The sequence below is a fragment of the Manis javanica genome, chromosome Y, assembly GCF_040802235.1.
Source record: "Manis javanica isolate MJ-LG chromosome Y, MJ_LKY, whole genome shotgun sequence".
Taxonomy (NCBI): Eukaryota; Metazoa; Chordata; class Mammalia; order Pholidota; family Manidae; genus Manis; species Manis javanica.
In genome coordinates, this window is record NC_133175.1 from 4,718,983 (window position 1) to 4,743,949 (window position 24,967).

Genomic DNA, 24,967 nt, shown 5'->3' on the forward strand with positions numbered 1-24,967 from the left:
GTGTACCACTTAATGAATTTACATGAATGTGTACAATCATGCAACAACATCATAATCATGAGAAGAACATTTTCATGTCTGCAAGTTCCCTGGAGCTTCTCTGCAGTCAGTTGCTTCTCCTCATCAGGTCCCCTAGCAATCATTGATCTGCTTTCCATCAACATAGTTTTACCTTTTGTAGAATTTCATACAATGACATTGCACAGCATATATTCTTCGTGTGTCTGAATTCTTTCACTCAGCATAATCATCCTGAGATTAATTCTCATTGATGGACATATCAGTTCATTTTTATTGTTGAGTAGTATTTAATTCTATGGATGTATCACATTTTGTTTATTCATTTGCCCATTGACACATTTGGAATGTTAAGTTTGGGGCTATGTTAAATAATGTGTAATTGGCCCTTTTCAAGCAGGAAGGAGAGTGATCCCGTCTAAACCCATTAGGTTTTATATTCTCCTCCCTGTGGGGTATCACTACCATGATAGAATGCTTTTACTTAAAAAGGGGTGATGAAAACAAATCTCATATATTTTGTTTATTATCACCCCCTTATCTGTGAAAGCTGTTAACTAAAAAATCTGTGAATTCTAATCCATAGAAGGAAAAGAAATTCTAAAGCTTCTGAATGCACACTTTCACAAACGATAAAAAGTACTAGTCGTTTCCCCGGTGAGACAAAACTTTGGGTAAACATCGGGTTTATCTGAGGAAAAAGAAGCCTGCAAAAAGCATCTTTCGATCTGAAAAATACTAAACTTCCAAGATTCCGAATTCCATTTGCTTACAAATGGAGGTTATCTACAACTCCAGAATGCCGGGCCCGAAATGGGTTACCGTTTTGTGTTCCGGGATTTGGGGTTCGCGAAGGCGTCACCCTACTCAGGACGGCTGAGTGACTAAGGACGTCCGAAGAGCGGGCCCTGAGACTCCGGGCCGCGAGCGCATTGGGCAGTGCGATACGGGAGGCGGGAGGTTAGGACCAGAAACTAGAACCTTTCCCCAGAGGGAAGCCTGGGCGCCTGCAAGTCTCGCGAGGTCCTGGCGGGCCCAATGGAACACTGGCCGCAGCTTAGAACTAGGGGCGCTGCTAGGGGGCGCACGAGTGGGCCGCGAGCTACATTTAGGCGCGTCTGCGGGCGTTGAGAGCAGAGAGCCGTAGCAATGAAGGCGGAGAGGGACCACGGGCCTAAGGAGAAGCGAGTAACCCTCTCGCGTCCCCCGCGGGCCACACGCAGCGGCGGAGGGGCTTCGGGGGACAGCACAACAGGGGAAGACAAGCAGGATCGAAACGAGGAGGAGAAAGAGGCGCTGAGCAAGGTTCTTGGCTGGCTGTTGGCCCAGGAAAGGGCGGGCCAGGTCCGCCACCCGTGGAGGGTGGTTGGGAGTGGGGCTGTCCTCTTTCCCACCCAGCTTCCCCCTCTTGTTCCTTCACCTGGGTGAGAACCGCATCACCCCGTCCCATCCACTTGCCCGAAATGGGGGAAGCGCCTGGGTGGGTGTGAGGCAAACGGGGGAATCCCAGACGAGAAGGTTTAGGTCACAGCTCTGAGATGGCAATGGGCCGGGCAAGCAGTGGGTGGCGAGGACGAGCAATTGGAAGGTTAGTTGGGGAGAATCACCAGGCAGCGAAGGGGCCATCGGGTGGGACTGGTTCGTGTGCGTATTAATGGAGGCGAGCTGAGGAGTGTGGGGGGATTAATGGCCTGGGGCCAGATCGGGTGCATCCTGTTTCGGGAGCAGTAAGGGGATTTGGTATTCCTTAGAGTTTTGAATTCTTTATGCTGAATGAGAGGAAGGATTTTGTTTTCGGATGTGTTGGAGGTGTAGGGAAATAATCAAGAACTCGTGGCATCCTCAAAAGACCAGGCTTGGTCTACTAATTTCTTAACACTACTAGTATTTACTGAAAGATGAGTGACAGAAAATGCGAAGACCCAGTGAACTGAGGGGCTTCGGGTTAACTGAACCTGAAGTTTTCCTTTCTCCTTGCAGTTCTCGTTTCTAAGAGTTTTTAAAAACCACGTTACTGTTATGTTTGACTATTGTTGAGCATTAAAAGAATATTCTCTCCTAGGTTTGTATAAACAATCTCTCATCTTTTAAAGCCCAGACCTTTTCAGGGGTGGTGATTTCTTTCAGGTATGACAGAAAATTGCTTTGCACTAATTTTATTTTCCTTACTATTTTTAAGATGGTAATTCGGGATTAACTCCCAGTTTGACCAAGGCGCAACTTCAGGAACATCTTCAGCCTCTGCCCGAGAATGATTACTTTGAGGTTATTTTAAAATGATACTAGGTAAAATAAATAAATAAGAGAGGGAAGGGGGGTAAACGAAGAAATGGTTTCTCCCATTCTTTTTTTATCCTGTTTTCCATTTGATTTTTGAGACTGTCTCTTTAATGTATGCATACTTTTAATTCAGCCAGATAAGTGTGAGCACATTTACATAACTGCTTTCCTCTGTGCTGTCTTTATCCTCCTGTGTACACCAGAGCATACATCAGCTTTAAAAACCAGGACATTATTTTGTTCAGGGATCGCTTTGACGGTGCTGTATTCCTTGACAATAAAGGTGAGTCTCTGAAACTGAAGAGTTTATCATTTGTATGTTTTAACACTGCATTAGTGTTTCACAGTTTTCTTAATACATTCTTTTCTAAAATTCTGGGTGATAGAATGTGCAACATTTTTAAAGAGTTTTTACACATTTGGTAATTTTATTATAGTCTTATAAATAAATACATGACTTTTCACAGCCATCCAGTATTTTATTAACCTGCTATTTCTGTAGTTTTATCAAATGAATAAATTGCTGCCTTTTCTGTATGAAAACTTTTGCCCTGGATTAAGTGATCTATTTACTAGTTTCAGTAATAATACTGATAAATGACTCTCTAAATTTGTATAACAAGATGTAAAAATTTACTTCTCATCTTGGTTCAAGGACCAACATTTATTAATTTAATTTAAATCCTTTAAGCCAATAGTTCCCACATGGAATACTGTTTAACATTTTGTTGTACCTAATTAAAACACTGAACCTGGTTATCTCCCACTTTGTATCCAGGAATCTGTAGGGTATGCCCTAACTCATTTTATTTATTATCTGCTGCTTCCAACATTTAGCCAGAGAATGTCTAAACTGCAGTTTTCCACTTTTCTTTTGGCTTTGCAATCATAGGTGAATGCTGTGTCTTTTTGTTGCTGTTTTTCTTTCAGTATCACTTCAGAGTTTGTAAAAATGAAATCTTTGTCAGGAAACATGTCAGTAACAGTTGACGTATTGCTGCTGTGTTTATCCAGCTTTTATTAATCTTCCCCCCAGGCATCCCAAACTAGCTACTTCTCCACTCAGACTTTATTCCAGGAGACAGTGATTTCCTGGTAATCTGAGCTGTGTTTAACTTTTTCCTCTATCACCTCTTAATATTAAACAAGTAATGAATCTTTTCAGTTTATTGTTTTTTAGTATCTTGTTCACCTAGGCTCACCAAAACTTTCACTTTATATTATCACCTAATGCTTTAGAACCACTGTATCTAAATTTATGCGATTTTGATTTTTTTCCATTTCTATATAGTTCAGTCCATTAAATTGCCATGAAATTAGTCTTTTTGAAATATTGATTAAAGAGCAGTTGTGGGAAAAACATCCAAACTCCTTGCTAGGCAGAATCCTCCACAGTTAGGCCTCACTTTTGTTTTTTCAGCTCATCTCCCACGGTTTCCTTCTGCTTCAGTCTGGTTTATCTATTCCTTCTCAAATATATCAGTTATTAAGGTAATCTGATTCTGTATTCACTACAATTTCCAAAATCATGTTTCTTCCGTGACTGCCTTCTGATACATACCTTCTGGTCAATTCTAGTTATTTTATTGTGCATCATTCTGTATGCCAATGATCTGATCATAGTGTTTCATATCCTATATGACATTACTCTGTAGCAGCAATCTAGTGTATTTTTTCCAGTAGTTACTTTTTTTTAATTGTGATACAACTCACATATCATACAACTCCATGGTTGTTAGTGCTTTCACAAAGTTGTGCCACCATCACCACTATATAATTCCAGAATGTTTTCATCACTCAAAAAAGAATCCTACATCCATTAGCAGCCATCTCCCATTCTTTCCTCCACCTACAGCTTCAGTAGATCCTAATCTAGCTGTGGCTTCTGGACATTTCATATAAGCTGAATCATACAACGTGTGGCCTTTTGTGACTGCCTCTTTTACTTAGCATGTTTTTCAGGTTTCAGCCATGTTATATAGCATGTGTCATTACCTGATTCCCTTTTATTTGCATTTTTGAAATTTGTGGTAAAATACACAAATTACCATCTTAACTATTTTTAAGTGTACAGTTTAGTACTGGTGAGTACATTTCACATTGTTGTAAAATAAATCTCTAGAACCTTTTCATCTTGCAAGACTGAAACTATACCCATTCAACATCTCCTCATTTCCCCTTCCTTCCATCCCCTGACAACTACCATTCTACCTGTCAACCACCATTCTGTCTCTATGAAGTTAACCATTCTAGGTACTTCATGTAAGTTGAATCATATAAGTATTTGGCTTTATGGGACTGGCTTATTTCACTTAGCATAAAGTCTTCAAGGTTGATCCATCTTGTAGCATGTGTTAGAATTTACATTTTAAGGCTAAGTAATATTCCATTGTATGTATATACTGCATTTTGTATATTCACCCATCAGTGGACACTTGGGTTGCTTTGACCTCTTGGCTGTTGTGAATAATGCTGCTATGAGTATGGGTGTACAAATATCTGTTTGTCTTTTGAACATTGCCCCAAAGTGGATTGCTAGGTCATACGGTAAATTGTTTTTAATTTTGTAAGGAAGCAGTGTACTATTTTCTAGAACAGCTACACCATTTTACATTCCCACACAGTGTAATGCATGAGAGTTCTAATTTACCCTAATTTCTCCATGTCCTCACCAACACGTGTTACTTTTTTTCCTTTAATAGCAAACATTCTGATGGGTGTGAGGGGATAGCTCATTGTGGTTTTGATATTCATTTCCCTAATGATTAGTGAAGTAAGATTTTACTCTCTGCATATGCTTGAGCATATGAGCATCTTTTCATATGCTTATTGGCTGCTTGTACATTATATTTGGAGAAATATCTGTTCAAGTCCTTTGAACATTTTTTTAACTAGGTTTTGTTGTTTTTCTACGAGTTCTTTATATATTCTGTATATTGACCTTTCTCAGATATGTGATTCACAAATATTTTCTCCTTTTCTGTAGGTTGCCTTTTCACTCAGTTGATAGTGTCCTTAGATGCACAGAAGTTTTTAGTTTTGATATAATCTGATTTATCTAGTTTTGTTGCTGATGCTTTTAGTGTCTCCTGGTGTAGTTTATAACAACAGCTTTACTGAGATACAATTCACGTGCCACAAAATTCACCCTTTTAAAGTGTACAGTGTAGTATTTTTTAGTACATTCGCAGTGTTGTGCAACTATTACCACAATCTAATTTTAGAACTTATGTATAACTCCAAAGAGAAACCCCATACCTATTAGCTGTCACTCCTCATTCTCCCCAACACTACCCCTCAGCTCTGGGCAACCCACTAATCTACTTTCTATCTCCATAGATTTGCTTATTTTAGAGATTTTGATATATTTTTTATTTAAAATTAATTTTTAGTTTTTCCCGTATGTATCAAAATATCATGCTTTACACGTTGAACTTAAATGAATATTTTACTTCCCTGCCATATCTTTTCATTATGTGATCAGTGTAACTTGGGGTTCCTTTTGTAACATGTTGATTTCAATTATGAGTGCTATTTATGTCTGTGGGGAAGTCCTATTAAGATTACCACCACCAAAGAGACCTGCAAAACTGTGGGTAGACTCTTGTATCCACTTTTGACATTTTCTTTGTTACAGAAACTGTAGTATTTTTTCTAAACAGGTCAGGAATATCCTGCTATAAAGAATTTGCACCTTTTCAAAAACTGCAAAAAAGAAGACTAAGGAAAGAGATACCAAAGTTTGGACAATCGATGATAGTACAGTATAGTTCTAGTTATGTAAAGCTATTACTGCTGTGGGTTTTGAAAATACATTACCTTTGTGGGAACTAACTGTACTCCAGTCTTTTAAATAGTGAAACATGGAATAAAGTTCATGAGAAATGTAATTCACTGATAAAAGCTTTGCTTAATTGTTAGAATGGAGGTGGGGTTCCTCTATAATTTCCACTCTCTTTGGCTGATAGCATTTCATTACTCCACGATTAAGCAATCTATTGCTGACTATTGAGTAGTAAGTCACCTTAGGTCTTTCAATTAGAGCACAGTGGAAAAATTCAGATGTTTCAAAGTATAGCAACTCCTTAAGGCCTCTTACCCATTTTATGATAATTTATTTGACTTCTGGTTTTAATTATTTTTATAAAGTGGAGGAATTATCATTGAGAGCTGTGTTAGAAAATTTTCCATACTCAAGTAACTTCATATAAAGTAGCTGAAGTGTCTAGTCCTATTTTCTAGGTTTTAAATATGCAGTTAACTGCATCCCTAGAAATTACATTTAACTGAAATACAGGAACTGAAAACCTAATAATTGCCATTTAAGGTAAACTGGTTCCAGATTTTGAGATCTCCATAAGATGTTATGTTGTATAAGGGCATAGCTGCAGTATTATTTTTATCACATTGCTATTTTAAAATCATCTAATTTTATTTTATTATTTATTAAGATAATGGGTATTTTGCAGAGAAAGCAAAAGACTCAACACACCTTTGTTTATTGGTCATATCGCAGATTCAGGCCTGGAACACTAGATCAAGTAACATGCTCCACAGTGCATAGACACACCCAAGCATAAGCAATAGAGTGACTCAGGGATGTTGCCCTGTCCGATGTCAGACATATCTAGGAAAGAACTCCAGAAATAAACATCACCTCCAGTACTACAGCTAGGACATCTCCCCAACTTATCTTTTTGTGGAACAACTGAGTTTCATATGTTGAGTTCCCTTAAACTGAGATATACCCATATAGGAATGGTTACTTGCTTATACATAGTACCCTCTGAAGTTCCATAACTGACTTCCAGTTATCCCATAAGTTTGCCTCTGTTTAGTAGGAACACTGAATTTTAAAAGCCAACTAACATCCCAGGAGGTTGCTTTAATGTGTGGTGTCTCATTTTCCCTGACCCCATGTTAGCCCAGACTCCTTTATTGGGAATCAGGAGTCCTGAGAGTTAAGTGAACAGTAAAGCTCTAAAAGGTTTATCTTGTGGATATGGCTAGGCTGGTTTACAATCTTCAGTGAAGTAGAAAATTACCACCTTTGATAAATATCCAAGGTAGTATTTCCTGTTTTTTTTTTACTTAAAACAGTAATTTAGATCCAAAATATAGAACATTTTTGGAAAGTTATGCTGCAGATAATGAAAAAATGACATCTACTATAGAGACACTGCTAGAGGAAATAGAAGCAAAAAGTAGAGAAAAGGTATGTGGGCAGGAGGAATTAAAGCATTGTTTTTCCTCAGAAGACCTGTGTGACTCCCACTTCCATCCTAGCTGTGTGGCCACGGGGAAGGCACTAACTTCTTTGAAACTGTTTCCTCTACTGTAAAATGGGAAAGATAATACCTGCCTCACAGGATTATGAGAATGCATTTATAAGATGGGAGAAATTCTCTGTGACCTGTATTTAGTGCCACACAAATGAACATAAGTATGAAAAGTTAAAAGACTCACGGGACCTTTAGATTTCAGTAAGCCTTTGAACATCAATTGGCGTTTTCCAGTAATGAGAAACTCATATTCCTAAAAAATTTTTTTGACCTGAAAATATCAAAAAATGAAGTTAGCTACTGCAAAATTGAAAACCTCTTCAGAAATTCTAGTTCGGATGTTGGATTCTAATAAATTGCTGCTAACGTATCAGCTCTAAACATAACCATAGCCTCTGACCCAGGATTTCCTCTCCTAGGAATTCATCCAAAGGAAGTGTGTTTTCAAAACGCTAGCTCTGAGGCTAAACAGCATTGTTCAGAATATTGAAAATGAAATAAATAAATAAATAAATATTATTCTAAAACTTGGTTGTTTATTAATGGATGCACAGTATAAGCCTATCTCTAATATTACAATAAATTTCCAGAAAAGGAGATAGGCACCAGAAGGATATTTTATTCCCTTCCCACAATTTCTTCCCAGGTGAATAAATTTATAGTGCCATCTGTAAAACAATAGAATGTCATTTGTGCTTAACTCTGACACTGGGAATTTCTCTTTTTAAATATTGTTCTGTTTTCATTTGAATTTCTACACTTCTTCAAAAGTATTTTAAACCTTCAGAATTAAGAAAGAATACTGTAAGACATCTGTTCGATAATATAGTTGTGAACTTTCTGTTATGTGGTCTAGTTTTCCCATCTTGGGTAGTTGGCAGGGAATGTCAAAAAGTGGAAACCTTTCTAGGGGTTGATAAGTATTAACAATCTATTTACATTTATGTAGCTAAAAAGACAACCCAACCCTACTTTTGAGCTTCCTGAAAGACAAGCAGGTAAACCTTTTGTTTCTATAATTATCTCAATACTTTTATTTAAGTGGTTTGTATTTTGTAATTGTAAGAGCATTGGGGTTCCATAGGAAAAACAGTTTATTTTCTACCATTTTTCTGTACAGATTTGGCTCATTGGTGAGAAACATTTTCTTAGCAATTTGGACTTGTAAACCATGTTTATTTTAGAATTGCATTCTGTCATGTCTATATGACACTGAATAGAGTTCCTACTCAGTGCAGATGGGACTTCACTGTTCCATTGTTTGAGATATTTGAATTTTTAAACCAAATGCCAAATAATTCTTGCTGGTCACCTCTAATAATACAATTATGCCATCATAAGTATGTTACACTCAGGCTCAAGGCAGAATTCTTCTTGCAATGGATCACTCCTTTGGTGACCAATTATTTGTCATTTCAAGTACTACATAAAAACAGTCTAACAGTAATGGCCTGCCTAGACTTTTAAGTTTGTGGCATATTTTTTGCATCAAGTTATAGCAAAACATTGGTTTGGTAAAGAAGGCATACTTGGAAGTGTGCATTGGTTCACTTAAAGGTTAGTGCATTTTAAGCCAAAGGAGTCCTGATCCTTTTGCCACAAAGTGATTAAACCACATAATTTGAGTGGGTAGCACTTCCACAATAATAGCATCCTTTAAATGAATTACCGCTATTGTGCATGTTCATCTGAAAGTTTAAGAGTACCTGCAGAGATAAAGGTACTAAATTTAGAAGCCTAAATTTAGAATATTTAGTATATACTCTCTTTGATGGTGTCAGACAAGAGTGTTCCACCCTTCAAAATGAAAATAAATTTGTTTTCTTTAAATCTGCTCAAGAAGCCACAAAAAGGAGATGAAAAAGAATTGGACAAAAGAGAAAAAGCCAAGAAAATGGACAAAGAGTATCTGAATGATGAAAGAGCCAGTGGGCAAAGTTGTACACTGCCCAAGCATTCTGAAGGCCAACTTAAAGATGAAAAACTTAAAAGGACAGTAGTAGAGGGCCCTTTGGTACATTTGTTTTCAGCATGTTTCTAGATACTAGTTTTAGTGCTATGTCCTGGACTTGTACATGAATGAAGATACTCTGTTTAACACAGGGTAGGGGGATGAGAAGGAAAAATTTCAGATATTTTAGTATCAATACGGGTGAAGGACTTTTGGGTTTTATTACTGTTTTTCAAAGCATACTGTTTTTTCACTGTGCTCCAAATGTGCATGCTCATTATGTAGTTGCCAGGGCAGAATGAGAGTGTTCCTGCATTTGGGATTAGAAGGTCTATGAGGGTACATTCTCAGATTTGCTTCTCATGCAGATGAGAGTGGTAGAGAGTACAGGGATAGGGAATGGGATTCTGAATGAGATCACTGCGATTTCTTGCAAATCTATGATTATTTCAATATAAATCAAGTAGTTAAAAACATCTGCCCTTGTTGAGCTTAATTCCAATGGGGACATAGACAAATAAATGGGATGGCATGTTAGAAGGTTGCGTTATACACAAAGCAGGGAAGGGAGATACAGAAAGTTCAGGGTGCGGTCTCTCAAGTGAGGCCATTTGAGCCTTCACTTGCAGGGGGTGAGGAATCCATCCATGAGCTACCTGGAGGAATGGAGTCTCAGGCAGAGAGAACAGCTAGAACAGAGGCTGTGAAGAGTACTGTGTCTTGTGTGTTTGGAAAAGAGTAAGGAGGTCAGTGTGGCTTCAGCAAAATGAGCAAGGGAGAGAGGATCAGGAGGTTGGGTAAGAGAAGTAATAGTGTCCAACCAGGTAGAGCCTTTGGGCCAATGCAAATACTTTAACTTTAATTAGGAAGGCTTGGGGAGTCATTGCAAAGGGTGGAGCAGAGCAGTGACACAATTTGACTCAAGTCTTGAAAGGATTACTCTGGCTGCTGTAGAGGAGCCAGGACAGAAGCAGAGAGAACAGTGAGAAACCTCAAAATAACATGGTGAGAGAGGATGGCGCAGACCAGGGAGATGTGAAGATAAATCCTCAAATTCTGAATTTCGAAGCCAATCTGACCAGATGTGCTTAAAAACTAGAGGTGGGATATGAGAGAAGGAGAAGAGTGGAGGATAAATTTTGACCTAATCAATAGTATGAATAGAGATGCCATTTGCAGAAATGTGGAAGAGTTTGAGTGACCCAGTTGCAGGTGAAGAGATCAGGAGTTTGATTTGATACATACTAAGTTTAAAGCATTAATTAGACATATAAGTGGAGATGTTGAGTAGAAGAGGTCCAGGCTGGAGATATATGTTTTGGTGTTATCAACAAAGTAATTATTTAGAGCCATGTTATTGGATGAAATCACCAATGGAATGTGTAGAGGGAAAGAAGAGGTCCAAAAATGAACTGAACGACTCTCCAATGTTAAAAAGTAAATGATGTAGAAGTATCAGCAAAAGAAACTCAGAAAGGGTGGCATGAGAGGAAGGAGGAAAACCAAGCAAAAAATAAGTGTCCCATAGGCTGTAAGAATTAAAAGGGTGATTTATACAAGCTGTTAACACTGTGTCAGTGACAACTTAAACCAAAGGCAAATGGTAGCTATGCTGATGATAATGATGACGATTCCTCAGTTAAAAGATTATTTGCTGTGCCTTTTGGCCACCAAAAAGAAATACTGGCTCTTAAAAACAATGAATAAAATGGCAATAAATACATATCAAAAATCATCTTCAATGTAAATGGATTGAATCCACCAATCAAAAGACGCAGAGTGGCAATATGGATAAGAAAGCAAGACCCATCGGAGGATTCAAGATGGCAGCATAAGAGGTGAGAAAGAGAATTTCTCCCCAAACCATACATAGTGTGAAAAATATAGTTAATACAACTAGCCCTAAATCAGCAACAGGAAAGAAGGAAAACTGTACCTGAGTGCGTACAGATCTAATGAACCGAACAGACCTCACAGACAGGCTAACATACGAAAACTTGACTTGGTGAGATCCATGCTCTTCCCCCACCTCAGTTCACCAGTGGGAAGTAGAAAAACAGAGCACAAAGGGGATGGGAGCCTCAGACTGCTGAACACCCAGCCTTGGAGGTTTGCTTGGGAGCACAAACCTACATTGTATGGTTCTCTGGAGGTTGGTGCAGTTGGGGAGCTGGGATAGGTGGAGTGCTTGAGAGACTGAGTTTCCGCCCATCTGTGGAGGACAGGAATCCACATCCTGCCACTCTAGGTCTAAGGAATGTTAGGCAGTCTGAGAGGCTTCCTGGCAGTGAGAAGGCTGCTGAAGGGGCAGGGTTTGCACAGAGCTTGCTACGCGAGAGAAGGGATAGGTGGACAAAGTTATCTGGGCACACTCTGCCCAGCAGGTTGGGAACTTTGAGGAGCTTCAGGTGCTTCATCCCCCTGGATGCTTACTCAGCTCTGGGGCCCCCAACTGTGACATGCACCCTGCTGTGCCTTCCTCCTAGGCTCCCAGCACCTGCTCATAAACCAGCAGGCACTTCACTGCAGTCAGGCTAGACAGAGGGGGGCCCCAACTGAAACAGCTAGAGATGCTGAGCACAGAGGCATGTGTGCTCAGCCCACTGGCTCTGATACTAGAGACAGGCAATGTAGCAGAGAATCAGGAAACAGCTCTTCCCTACTCCCAGGCAAAAGCTCCACTCCCCTGCAACCCCCAACCTCACCCTAGAGGCTGAGAAGCTCCAGAAGAAACTGGAGCTACTGGGCACTGGAGGGCACCATAAAGAATTATGAAACGTCAAAGGAATGTGGTTTAAACCAAAATCTCACAAACTGCAGAAAAAGGGCCAAATGAAACTGAAGTCACCGATTTTTCTGAAAGAGTTCAAAATAAACATCATAAACATGCAATGAAACTGAACTCGCCAATTTCCTGAAAGAGTTCAAAATAAAAATCATAAACATGCTCATGGAGGTACAGAAAAATATTCAAGAACTCAGGGATGAATTTAAGATGGAGATTCAGTCATTAAGAAATTCCATATCTGAAGTCAAACATACAATGGAGGGATTTAAAAGCAGATTATATGTAATAGAAGAGACAGTAAATGGAATAGAATATAGAAAGAGGAATACAAGGATGCTGAGGCACAGATAGAGAAAAAAGAACCTCTAAGTATGAAAGAATATTGAGAGAACTGTGTGACCAATCCAAACGGAACAATATCCACATTACCGCAGTACCAGCAGAAGAGAGAGAAAAGGGGATAGAAAGTGTCATTGAGGAGGTAATAGTTGAAAACGTCCCCAATCTGGGGAAGGAGATAGTCTCTCAAGCCATGGATATCCACAGATCTCCCAACACTAGGGACCCAAGGAAGACAACATCAAGACATGTAATAATTAAAATGGTGAAGATCAAGGATAAAGACAGAGTTTTAAAAAACAGCTAGAGAGAGAGATAAGATCACATACAAAAGAAAAACCATGAGGCTATGATAAGACTCATCAGCAGAAACCTTACAGGCTAGAAGAGAGTGGCACTATATATTCAATGCAATGAAGCCGAACGGCCTTGAACCAAGAATACACTACCCACCAAGGCTAACATTTAAATGAGAAGGAGTGATTAAACAATTTTCAATTAAGCAACAGCTGAGAGAATTTACCTCCTACAAACCACCTCTATAGTGCATTTTGGATGGACTGCTACAGATAGAAGTATTCCTAACAGGAAATAAATGTCACCAGATAATATGAAACTACACCAAAGTTGAATAATTAATTACTAAACAGAGGCAAAAATCAAATCACCTACCTCCAAAATCAATCAAGGGATAGACAAAGAGTACAGAGTATGACACCTAATATTTAGGTTGTGTTTGAAATAGCATGTGAAGTGAATTAAATTAGACTGTTAGAGAGTAAGACAATTACTCCTGAATCTTTGGTAACCATGAATCTAAAGCCTGCAATGGCAATAAGTACATACCTATCGATAATCACCCTAAATGTGAATGGAAAGAATTCACCTATCAAAAGATATACAGTCACTGAATGGATAAAAAAACAAGACCCATCTATATGCTGTCTACAAGATACTCAATTCAAACCCAAAGACACACATAGACTGAAATAAAGGGATGGAAAAGATATTTCATGCAACTAATAGGGAGAAAAAAGCAGTAGTTACAGTACTTGTATCAGACAAATTAAACTTGGAAAGACAAAGAAAGTAACGAGAGTAAGAAGGACATTACATAATGATAAAGGGGTCAGTCCAACAAGAGGATATAACTATTATAAATATCTAGGCACCCAACACAGGATCACCTACATATGTGTAACAAATAATAACAGAATTAAAGGGGGAAACAGAACGCAATGCTTTCATTTTGGAAGGCTTCAACACACCACTCACTCCAAAAGACAGATCAACAAGACAGAAAATAAGTAGAGACAGAGGCATTGAACAATGTATTAGAAAGATGGACCTAATGGACATCTACAGAACACCTCATCCAAAGGCAACAGGATACACATTTTTCTCAAGTGCACATGGAACATTTTCAGGAATAGACCACATACTAGGCCACAGAAAGAGTCTCAGTAAGATAAAGAAGACTGAAATTGTGCCAACCATCTTCTCCAATCACAAAGGTGTGAAACAGGGGCAATTAGGAATACATTAGATCAGATTGCTTAACAGTTATCTGCAGAACATGCCACCCAAAAGCAATAGGATACCCATTTTTTGAAGTTTACATCAAAGTTCTCCAGAAAATATCACATACTAGGCCACAAAAGGAGCCTCAGTAAATTCGAAGAGATTGAAATTGCATCAAACAACTTCACAGATCACAATGGTAGAAACTAGAAATAAATTACACAAAGAAAAGAAAGAAGTCCAGAAACACATGGAGGCTTAATAACATATTCCTAAATAAGCAGTGGATCAAAGACCAAATAAAAACAGAGGTCAAGCAATATATGGAGACAAGGGTCAATAATTCAGCACTGCAAACTGTGGGACGCAGGGAAGGCTATGCTAAGGAGGAAGGATAGTGCAGTACAGGCCTACCTCAGAAAACAAAAAGAATCCCATATGATTAGTCTAAACTTAGAATTAATGAAACTAGAAAAGGAAGTACAAATGAGGCCCAAAGTCAGTAGAAGGAGGGACATAATAAAGATTAGAGCAGAAATAAATAAAATTGAGAATAAAACAATAGAATCAATGTAAACAGGAGCTCTTTCTTTGAGAAAATAAACAAAATAGATAAACCCCTATCCAGAATTATCAAGAAAAAGAGACTCTACATACATAAAAGGAATCACAAATGAGAACGGAAAAATCACTATGGACACCACAGAAATACAAAGACTTATGAGATAATACAATCAAAAATTATATTGTAACAAACTGGATAACCTAGACAAAATAGGCAACATTGTGGAAAAACAAACTTCCAAAGCTGACACAGGAAGAAATAGGAAATCTGAATAGACCAGTAAACAGCGAGGAAATTGACCTGGTAATCAAAACACTACCTAAGAACAAAACCAATTGTTTCACTACTGAATTTTATCAAACATTTAGTGAAGACCTAATACCCATCATCCTTAAAGTTCTAGGAAAAGTAGAAGATGAAGGAATACTACCAAACTCATTCTGTGAGGCCAATATCATGCTAATACCAAAATGAGGGAAACACAACACACACAAAAAAGAAAATTACAGACCAATATCCCTGATGAACATACATGCAAAAATATTCAACAAAATATTAGCAAACCAAATCATGGGGAGGGCTGTGCAACACAGAGAAGAAAAGTAGTGATTTTACAGCATCTTACTGCGCTGATGGACAGTGACTGTGAAGGGGCATGTGGGGAGAACTTGGTGAAGGGGAGAGCCTAGCAAACCTAATGTTCTTCATGTAATTGTAGATTAATGATACCAAAATAAAAAGTACATCAAAAAATATATCATCATGATTAAGTACCATTTATTAGATCAAGTACCATTTATTGGAGGGATGCAAGGATAATGCAATATTGGAAAATCCATCCACATGATCCACCACATCAACAAAAAGACAAAAACTACATGATCATCTCCACGGATGCCGAAAAACTGTTCAACAAAACTCAACATCCAGTCATGATAAAAACTCTCAACCAAATGGGAATAGAGGGCAAGTACCTCAACATAATAAAGGCCATATATGATCAACACATAGCCAACATAAGAAATAAAAGGCATCCAGATTGGTAAGGAAGAAGCCAAAGTGTCTCTGTTTGCAGATGACATGATATAGTATAAAAATCCCCTAAAGAATTCACTCCAAAACTACTACATCTAATATCTGAATTCAGCAAAGTTGCAGGATACAAAATTAATACATAGAAATCTGTCGTATTCCTATACACTAATGATGAACTAGCAGAAAGAAAAATGAGGAAAACAATTACATTTACAGTTGCATCAAAAAGAATAAAATACCTAGGAATAAATCTAATGCAGGAAGTGAAACACCAATACTCTGAAAACTAGAAGGCACTCATGAGAGAGGTTAAAGAAGATACCAATAAATGGAAACCCATCCCATGCACATGGATAGGATGAATTAATATTGTCAGAATGACCATCCTGCCTAAAGCAATCTACAGGTTCAATGGAAACCCTATCAAAATCTCAACAGCATTCTTCAATGAACTAGAGCAAATAGTTCTAAAATGCATATGAAACCACAGAAGACCCAAATAGCCAAAGCAATCCTGAGAAGGAAGAACAAAGCAGGGTGAATTATTCTCCCTGACTTCAAGCTCTAGTACAAAGCCACAGTAATCAATACAATATGATACTGGCATAAGAAGAGATCCACAGACCAAGCGAACAGACTACAGAGCACAGATATAAACAAAAGCATATATGGTCAATTAATATATTTAATATATGATAAAGGAGCCATGGACATACAATGGGGAAATGAGAGCCTCTTCAACAGCTGGTCTTGGCAAAACTGGACAGCTACATGTAAGAGAATGAAACTGGATCATTGTCAACCCTGTACACAAAAGTAAACTCAAAATGGATCAAAGATCTGAATCTAAGTCATGAAACCACAAAACTCTTATAAAACACTTAGGCAAAAATCTCTTGAACATAAACAAGAACAACTTCCTCATGAACATATTTCCCTGGGAAAGGGAAACAAAAGAAAAAATGAACAAGTGGGACTATATTAAATTAAAAACCTTCTGTACAACAAAGGACACAATCAATAAAACAAAAAGACACAGTGTGGTAGAATATATTCATAAACGACATGTCCGGTAAGGGGTTGACATCCAAATTATATAAAGAGCTCATACACCTCAACAAAAATCAAATACTTAAATAGCAAACACTCAAATTAAACAATGGGAAGAGTAGCTGAACAGACATTTCTCCAAAGAAGAAATTCAGATGGCCCAGAGGCACATGAAAAGTTGCTCCACATCATTATTCATCAGAGAAATGCAAATTAAAACCACAATAAGATATCACCTCACACCAGTTAGAATGGCCAATGTCCAAAAGACAAACAACAACAAATGTTGGCGAGGATGTGGAGAAAGGGGAACCATCCTCCACTGCTGGTGGGAATGTAAACTATTTCAACCATTGTGGAAAGCAGTATGGAGATGATTCCTCAAAAAATTGAAAATAGAAATACCATTTGACTCAGGAATTCCACTCCTAGGAATTTACCCTAGGAAAGCAGGTGCCCAGTTTGGAAAATACATCTGCACCCCTATGCCTATTGTAGCAATACTTACAATAGCCAAAATATAGAAGCAACCTAAATGTCCATCAGTAGATGAATGTACAAAGATGTGGTACATATGCACAAGGCAATATTTTTCAGCCATAAGAGGAGAGCAAGTCCTACCATTTGCAATAACATGGATGGACTAGAGGATATTTTGCTCAGTGAAATAAGTTAGGTGGGGAAAGACAAGTACTAAATGATTTCACAAATCTGTGGCATATAAGAACAAAGAAAAAAACTAAAGGAACAAAACAGCAGCAGACTCACAGAACCCAAGAATGCACTAACATTTACCAAACGGAAAGGGATGGGGGAGGATGGGTAGGAAGGGAGGTATAAGAGGGAAAAGGGGCACTATGATCAGCACATATAATGTAGGGGTGTGGACACAGGGAAGGCAGTATAACACAGAGAAGACAAGCAGTGATTCTATAGCATCTTACTATGTTGATGGACCTTAATGGGGTATGTGGTGGGGACTTGATAATAGGGGAGCCTAGTAATCATAATGTTTGTTCAAGTAATTGGACATTAATGATAGAAAATAGAAAATAAAAATATAGGGATAACAGATAAAGACAAAAAACAAGACCCCTCTAAATGCTGCCTAGAAGAGACTAACTTCAAACCCAAGGACATAGACTGACTAAAAGTGAAGGGATGGAGGAAGATATCCCATGCAAATAAAGGGATAAAAAAGCAGGATGAGCAGTACTTGTATTAGACAAATTGATGTCAAAATGAAGAAAGTCACAAGAGAAAAAGAAGGACATTACATAATGATAAAGTGGTCAGTCCAGCAAGAGGATATAAACATGATAAATATCTATGCCCCCAGTATAGGAGCACCTAAGTATGTGAAACTAATACTAACAAAATTAAAGGGGATCATAGAATGCAACACATTCATTTTAGGAGACATTAGCACACCATGCACATCAACAGACACATCAACCAAACAGAAAGTAAGGAGACATAAAAACTAAACATAACATTAGATCAGATGGCCTTAACAGATATCTACGGAACACTCTCCCACAACAAAGCAACAGGATAGACATTTTTCTCAAGTGTACTTGGAACACTCTCCAGAATAGACCACATAGTAGGCCACAAAAATAGTCTCAGTAAATTAAAAAAGATTGAACTTGTGACAAGCAGCTTCTCAGACCACAATGTTATGAAACTAGAAATAAATTACACAAAGAATACAAAAACACCTACAAACACATGCAGGCTACACAACATTCTTCTAAAAAATCAATGGATCAATGAACAAGTTAAAACAGTAATCAAGTAATAGAGAGAGACAAATGAAAACAAAAACACAGCAGCCCAAAACCTGTTGGATGCAGCAAAGGCAGTTCTAAGTGGAAAGTACCCAGGAATACAGGTCTGCCTGAAGAAACAAGGACAATCCCAAAAAACAGTCTATAAATCACATTTAAAGAAACTGCAAAAACAACACATAAAGACCAAAGTCAGTAGAAGCAGGGACATAATGAGGATCAGAGAAGAAATAAATAAAAGAGAGACAAATTAAACAATAGAGAAAAAAATCAATGAAACCAGGAGCTGTTTCCTTGAGAAAATGGACAAAATAGATAAACCTTTAGCCAGACTTATCAATAAAAAAGAGAATGTACACTCATGCACAGAAAGAGAAACATGGAAGGAATAATCACAAGGGATACCACAGTAATACAAAGAATTAGGGAATACTATGAAAAATTATATGCCAGTAAATTGGACAATGGAGATGAAATGGACAACGTCCTAGAAAAACACAACCTTCAAGACTGACCGAGGAAGAAACTGAAAATCTGAACAGACCAGTTATCATTAATGAAATTGAATTGGTAATCAAAAAGTCCTCCCAAGCAAATATCTGGGTCCAGATGGCTTCACAGCTGAACATTCTTTGTAAAGTGTTCCAAAAAGTAGAAGAGAAGGGAATACTTCCAAACTCATTCTCTAAGGCCAGCATCACTAATACCAAAAGCAGACAAAGACACCAGAGAAAAAGAAAACTATAGACCAATATCCCTGTTGAACAGATGAAAAAATCCTCAACAAAATATTAGGAATCCAAATTCAAAAATACATCAAATAGGACATCTATCATGACCGAGTGGGATTTATTCCAGGGATGCAAGGACGGTACAATATTTGTAAATCAATTAATATCATAGACCAAATTTCAAAAAAAGAAAAAAAGCACACAATCACCTCAATAGATTGTGAGAAAACATTTGACAAAACTCAAGACCCACTCATGATTTAAAAAACTTTCAATAAAATGGGCATAGAAGGTACGTACCTCAGCATAATAATGGCCATATACATCAAACTCACAGCCAACATCTTACTTAATAGCAAAAAGCTGAAAGCTTTTCCTCTCGGATCAGGCACAAGGTAAGGATGCCCACTCTCACCACTTTTATTCAACATATTACTGGAGGTCCTAGCCATGGCAATCAGACAATCCAAAGGAAGAATCCATATACATAAGGAAGATTTTAAACTCGCACTATTTGTAGATGACTTTATATTATGCATAGAAAACCTTAAAAATCCACCAAAAATCTTTCAGAATTAATAACTGGATTGAGCAATGTTGCAGGATACAAAATTAACACACAGAAATCTGTTGCACTCCTATACACTAATAACAAAGTAGTAGGAAGAGAAATCAGGAAAACAACTTCATTTACAATGGCATCAAAAAGAATAAAATACCTGGAAATAAACCTAAGCAAGGAAGTGAAAGACTTATTTTCTGAAAACCGTAAGACACTAATGAGACAAATTAAAGAATACACCAATAAATGCAAATCTATCCCATGTTCATGGATAGGAAGAATTAATATTGTCAAAATGGCCCTCCCACACAAAGCAATTTACATATTCAACACAATCCCTATCAGAATACCTACAGCATTCCTCAATGAACTAGAACAAATAGTTCTAAAATTCATATGGAACCACAAACGTGTCCGAGTAACCAAAGCAATCCTGAGAAAAAAACAAAACATAGATGGGTTATGCTCCCTGACTTGAAACTCAACCACAAAGACACAGTAATCAAAACAGTTTGGTACTGGCACAAAAACAGGCCCATAGACCAGTGGAACAGAATAGAGAGGCCTGATGTAAACCCATGCATATATGGTCAATTAAACATGACAAAGGAGAAATGAATATACAGTGAGGAAAAGACAGCCTCTTCAAGAAGTGGTGTTGGCAAAACTGGACAGCTACATGTAAGAGAATGAAACTGGATTACTGTCAAACTCCTTACACAAAAGTAAACATGAAATGGATCAAAGATATGAATGTAAGTCATGAAACCATCAAACTCATAGAAAAAAACCTAGGCAAAAATCTCTTGAATATAAACATGCCCAACTCTTTCCTGGACACAAACTCCTCAACAAAGGGAAACAAAATAAAATGAACAAGTGTAACTACATCATACAAAAAACTTCCGTACAGCAAAGGACACCATCAGCAGAAAAGGCATCCTACAGTGTGGGTGAATATATTTGTAAATGACATATCCGATAAGGGTTGACATCCAAAATACATAAAGAACTCATATACACCAACACCCCGAAATGAAGGTGATTAAAAATGGATAGAGGACCTGAACAGACACTTCCCTTGAGAAAAAATATAGATGACCACCAGGCAGAAGGAAAGATGCTCCACATTGCTAATTATCAAGGAAATGCAAATTCAAACCGCAATGAGATATCACCTCACCAGTTAGTATGACAACTATCCAAAAGACATGAGACAACAAATGCTGAAGAGGATGAGGAGAAATGGGAATCCTGCCACACTGTTGGTGGGCATGTAAATTGGTGCAACTATTGTGGAAAGTACTATGGGGGTTCCTCAAAATACTAAAAACAGAAATACCATTTGATCAAGTAATTCCACTTCTAGGAACTTACCCGAAGAAAATAAAATCCCTGATTTGTAAAGATATATCATAAGCACCCCTCTTTATCACCACACTAGTTGCAATAGCCAAGATATGGAAGCAACCTAAGTGCCTGTCAACAGATGAATGGATTAAGAAGAGGGGGCACATAAACACAGTGGAATGTAATTCATCCATAAAAAAGAAAAGAAGTTCTGCCCTTTGCAACATGATTCTAGCAGGTATTATGCTCACTGAAAGAAGCTAGGTGGAGAAAGGCAAATATCATATGATTTCACTAATTTTTAGAATATAAAAACAAATCAAAACAGAAGGAACAAAATAGCAGGAGACTCATAGACTGAGAAGTGACTTGTGGTTACCAAAGGGGAGGAGTTGGGGCAAGGGAGAGGGATATAGGGGCAATGTAATTAGCAATCACAGTGTAAGTTGGTCACGGGGATAGTGGTACAGCATGGACAATATAGTCAATGATTTTGTAACATCTTTCTACATTGACAGTAACACTAGAGGAGGTATGGAGGACTTGATAATGTGGGCAACTGTTAAAATACTGTGATGTACAACTGAAAGCAACATAAGATTGTATATTAACAATACATTAAAAATGGGAAAAGCAAATAATGGCTTTTAAATAAGTTATAAAAATCCAGGTTAAGAAGCCTGAGGTCTCACTTCAATTAAATGCAAAATTACCTGTATGAGGTTCTGAATTATAAAACTGGATGGGATTAAAGTAACTAAATTTTTGCTGAGAAACAAATGGTAATTATTCAACTCACTTCAAACTTCCTCTGGTTTCCATACTAGCTCTGTAGACCTAGAGCACAAGGATACAGTTGCCCAAGACAGAAAAGCTGGGACTACGTCCTGCTAATTCTGTCATACAATTATCTCTTGATTTTCTTTTGTCTTATTGAACATCATGGGGACCGCCTTACTTTGGGCCACCATCATTTCCTGCCAGACAATTTCGGAAGTGTCCTACATATTTATTTGGTCTATTATCTGTCACTATACTCCAGAGCAGGGATTCTTAACCATTTTTGTATCACAGGACCCTTTGGCAGTCTGATGAAGCTTGTAGAGTTATTTTCAGAAAGGTTTTAAATGCATGAAAAAAGGACACAGAGTTACAAAGAAAACCAATTATACTGTAACATAGTTATCAACGTATTTTCTTAAAAAATGTGTGCTACATTTACATGGGATTCTTAACACAGTTCTACTTGTGGGTCGAATAAACTACTTGATATCAAAGAAGTCATGAGTGTATAAATATTTTGAAACATCTGCATCAACTGCAGCATGATATGAAACCATCTTTGATTTCTGTTAGTGACAGTAATAGTTACTGCTGATTCCACTTATAGTTGTTGCCTACATTTGTAAATAAATAAAGTGCTAAATGAGAGAGTTTGATGAAAATGAAGTTATCAGTTTTCCCCATTCAAGTTTTTGTACCCTACAAATTTTATACCATTTATGGACCTCAGGTTAAAAACCTTTACTTAATCTATTGGAGCAAAAATGGGTGGGCTGACTACAAAGATACAGAGAGGTTTTTCATTTTAAAGAGGGGAGAAGAAAAAGCTGAGATGAAATCATTAACATCCAATACGCACACCCTAATTCCTGTACGTTTTGCCAAAACGGGCTACAAAGTCAGTTTGGGCTTCCAAGTAGCCAGGGAAACGGTTCTGTACCGAAGTTTCCCAGCTTTGCTGTTGATTGGCAACCTCTTTCCTGAAGACCCACGCCATCCCTCGATTTACTGTGCCCACCTAATCCAGCCCCAGCCGACCTCTCCTGCTTCCTCCAAGGCCACTGTCCCTTCCCGTCCCGCACCGCCCAGCCAGGTGGAAACTACTCCTTAGAGTCTAGAAAAGACAGCAGGTTTCCTGCCAGCACACGGGCATTCCCGGGCCCGCTCCCGGGCGCCCCACGTCCTCAACCCAGTACCAAGGTCCCTTGGGCTCCAACGTGACGTCTGCCCAGCCCCAGGCGGTTAGGCCCGTGCACCCTGCGCCCGCGTCTTCCCGCGGAGCTCCTACTTTAGCATTTAATCACAGCTCTCTGCCTCACCCACGAAGCCAAGTGGCCCTGGCACACTCACGAGTCCTGAGGGACACACTTAGCGGAAGTGGTGCGAAGTGCATTCCGTTTCGCACAAGGGAACTTGGTTTCCCAGGACCCCACGAGACCGTACGCGGAGGGGAAGGTCCCGCCAGGAGGAGGTGGGTGGCGCATGACGTCACCGCAAGCCCCGCCCTTGTCAGTGCCTTCTAAACGCGTCCTTGGGCCGGCTTCTTCCCTCTCCCTCTTTCTCGGCCACCGTGGAGTCGCTTGTAGATTTTGTTCCTCCCCATGGCAAGTCCATCCGTTGCCATCGGCTCCGGGGTGGCTCCCCGAGACCTGAGTCTCCACGAGCTCGCCGGCGCCGTTCACGGCGTCAAGGTGCGGGAGGCTTTTTAAGGCTTTATGCAGAGAAGAGAGAGTTTGGCGTCCGCTGCAATCCGCGGGCCTTGCGGGAGGCTAGCGAATGATCGGACACCAGGGGATGGGCGGGCTGCGCTAACGCCCGAGGCCCCTCGCGGGCACTTCTTGGTCCCCGGCCGCCGCCCAGGCGGGCAGGGGTTCCCGCTTGCCTTCTCCCTTCTCTTGGAGACATCTGATTCCGTTATAGGGAGAGAAGTCTGTGGGGGCTTGGAGGGACACCCCGGAAATCGTGACCCGACTACAGGCTGTCCACGCATGCCCGTTGAGAAGGGAGTGTAGGCTGCTGGTTTGAGACGTTTCTTGACTTGGTGGCCAGGAGCATATAGTACATTATAAATTTAAAAGGATCTATTAGCCCTTTGTTAGGGGATTTGAGAGTCACCCTGTGCAGGAAGGCCCTCGAAAGAGGAATGCTGTGGTGTGAGTCCATATGATATAATGGCATTCTTCCATAAGTGCTAGCTGTGCACTTACTTGGGTTTACCTGTCATAGTTCTCTGAGAAAAAATTGTATAGGTTTCTAGGTACGGAAAGGATCAGTATCTGGTATTGTATACTTTTATTAGTTGACAAAATTTACAATGACTACTGCAAGCTGAAAGAGAGGGTTGTAGTCTGTGCCTCATTTATGGTGGTCCCTACTATTATGCAAGGGCATATTGGGCCACACTGGCCAAGCTTTAGACCAGCACTAATGCCATTTCTACGGATTGTCCTGCAAACTGGGGATGGGAGGTGGTTCAGGTTGGGCTTAGATCACCCACGTTCTTAGTGAAAGCCAAAAGATATAACAGGAAATTGGGAAAGTCGTCCTAGAAAAAGTGACATTTTAAATAGAATTAATACCAAAATAATCAGTGAATTAGAATATATCTACCAAATGTCAGGGACTTTGTGTTAATTTCAATGACTTTGAAAAGTAGGTGTGTGTTTTACAAAGCAGTGCACTGAGACTTGGTGACTTGCAAGTAAGTGATTGTCCTGGTAAAAAGCTGTGCTCTTTCACTGAAAACCAAGTTATACCCATCTTTAATATTTGGTCCTCTGAGTTCTTCAGTGACAGCAGGGAAGACTGGAAGGTGCCCTAACCTTTGGAGCAGAGAGGAGGCACCTGGGTTTGAGTCTCAGCTCTACACATTAATACTCTGATTTGGGGCAGGTTACTTCTCTGACTACTGATTATTTGAAC

The 24,967-nt window shown here is 38.9% G+C and overlaps 1 pseudogene; it reads left to right on the forward strand.

Moving 5' to 3' along the window:
• The first annotated feature begins 1,159 nt into the window (after positions 1-1,159).
• Positions 1,160-23,156, forward strand: LOC108400811 (regulator of nonsense transcripts 3B-like; annotated as a pseudogene).
• Positions 23,157-24,967: the final 1,811 nt, after the last annotated feature.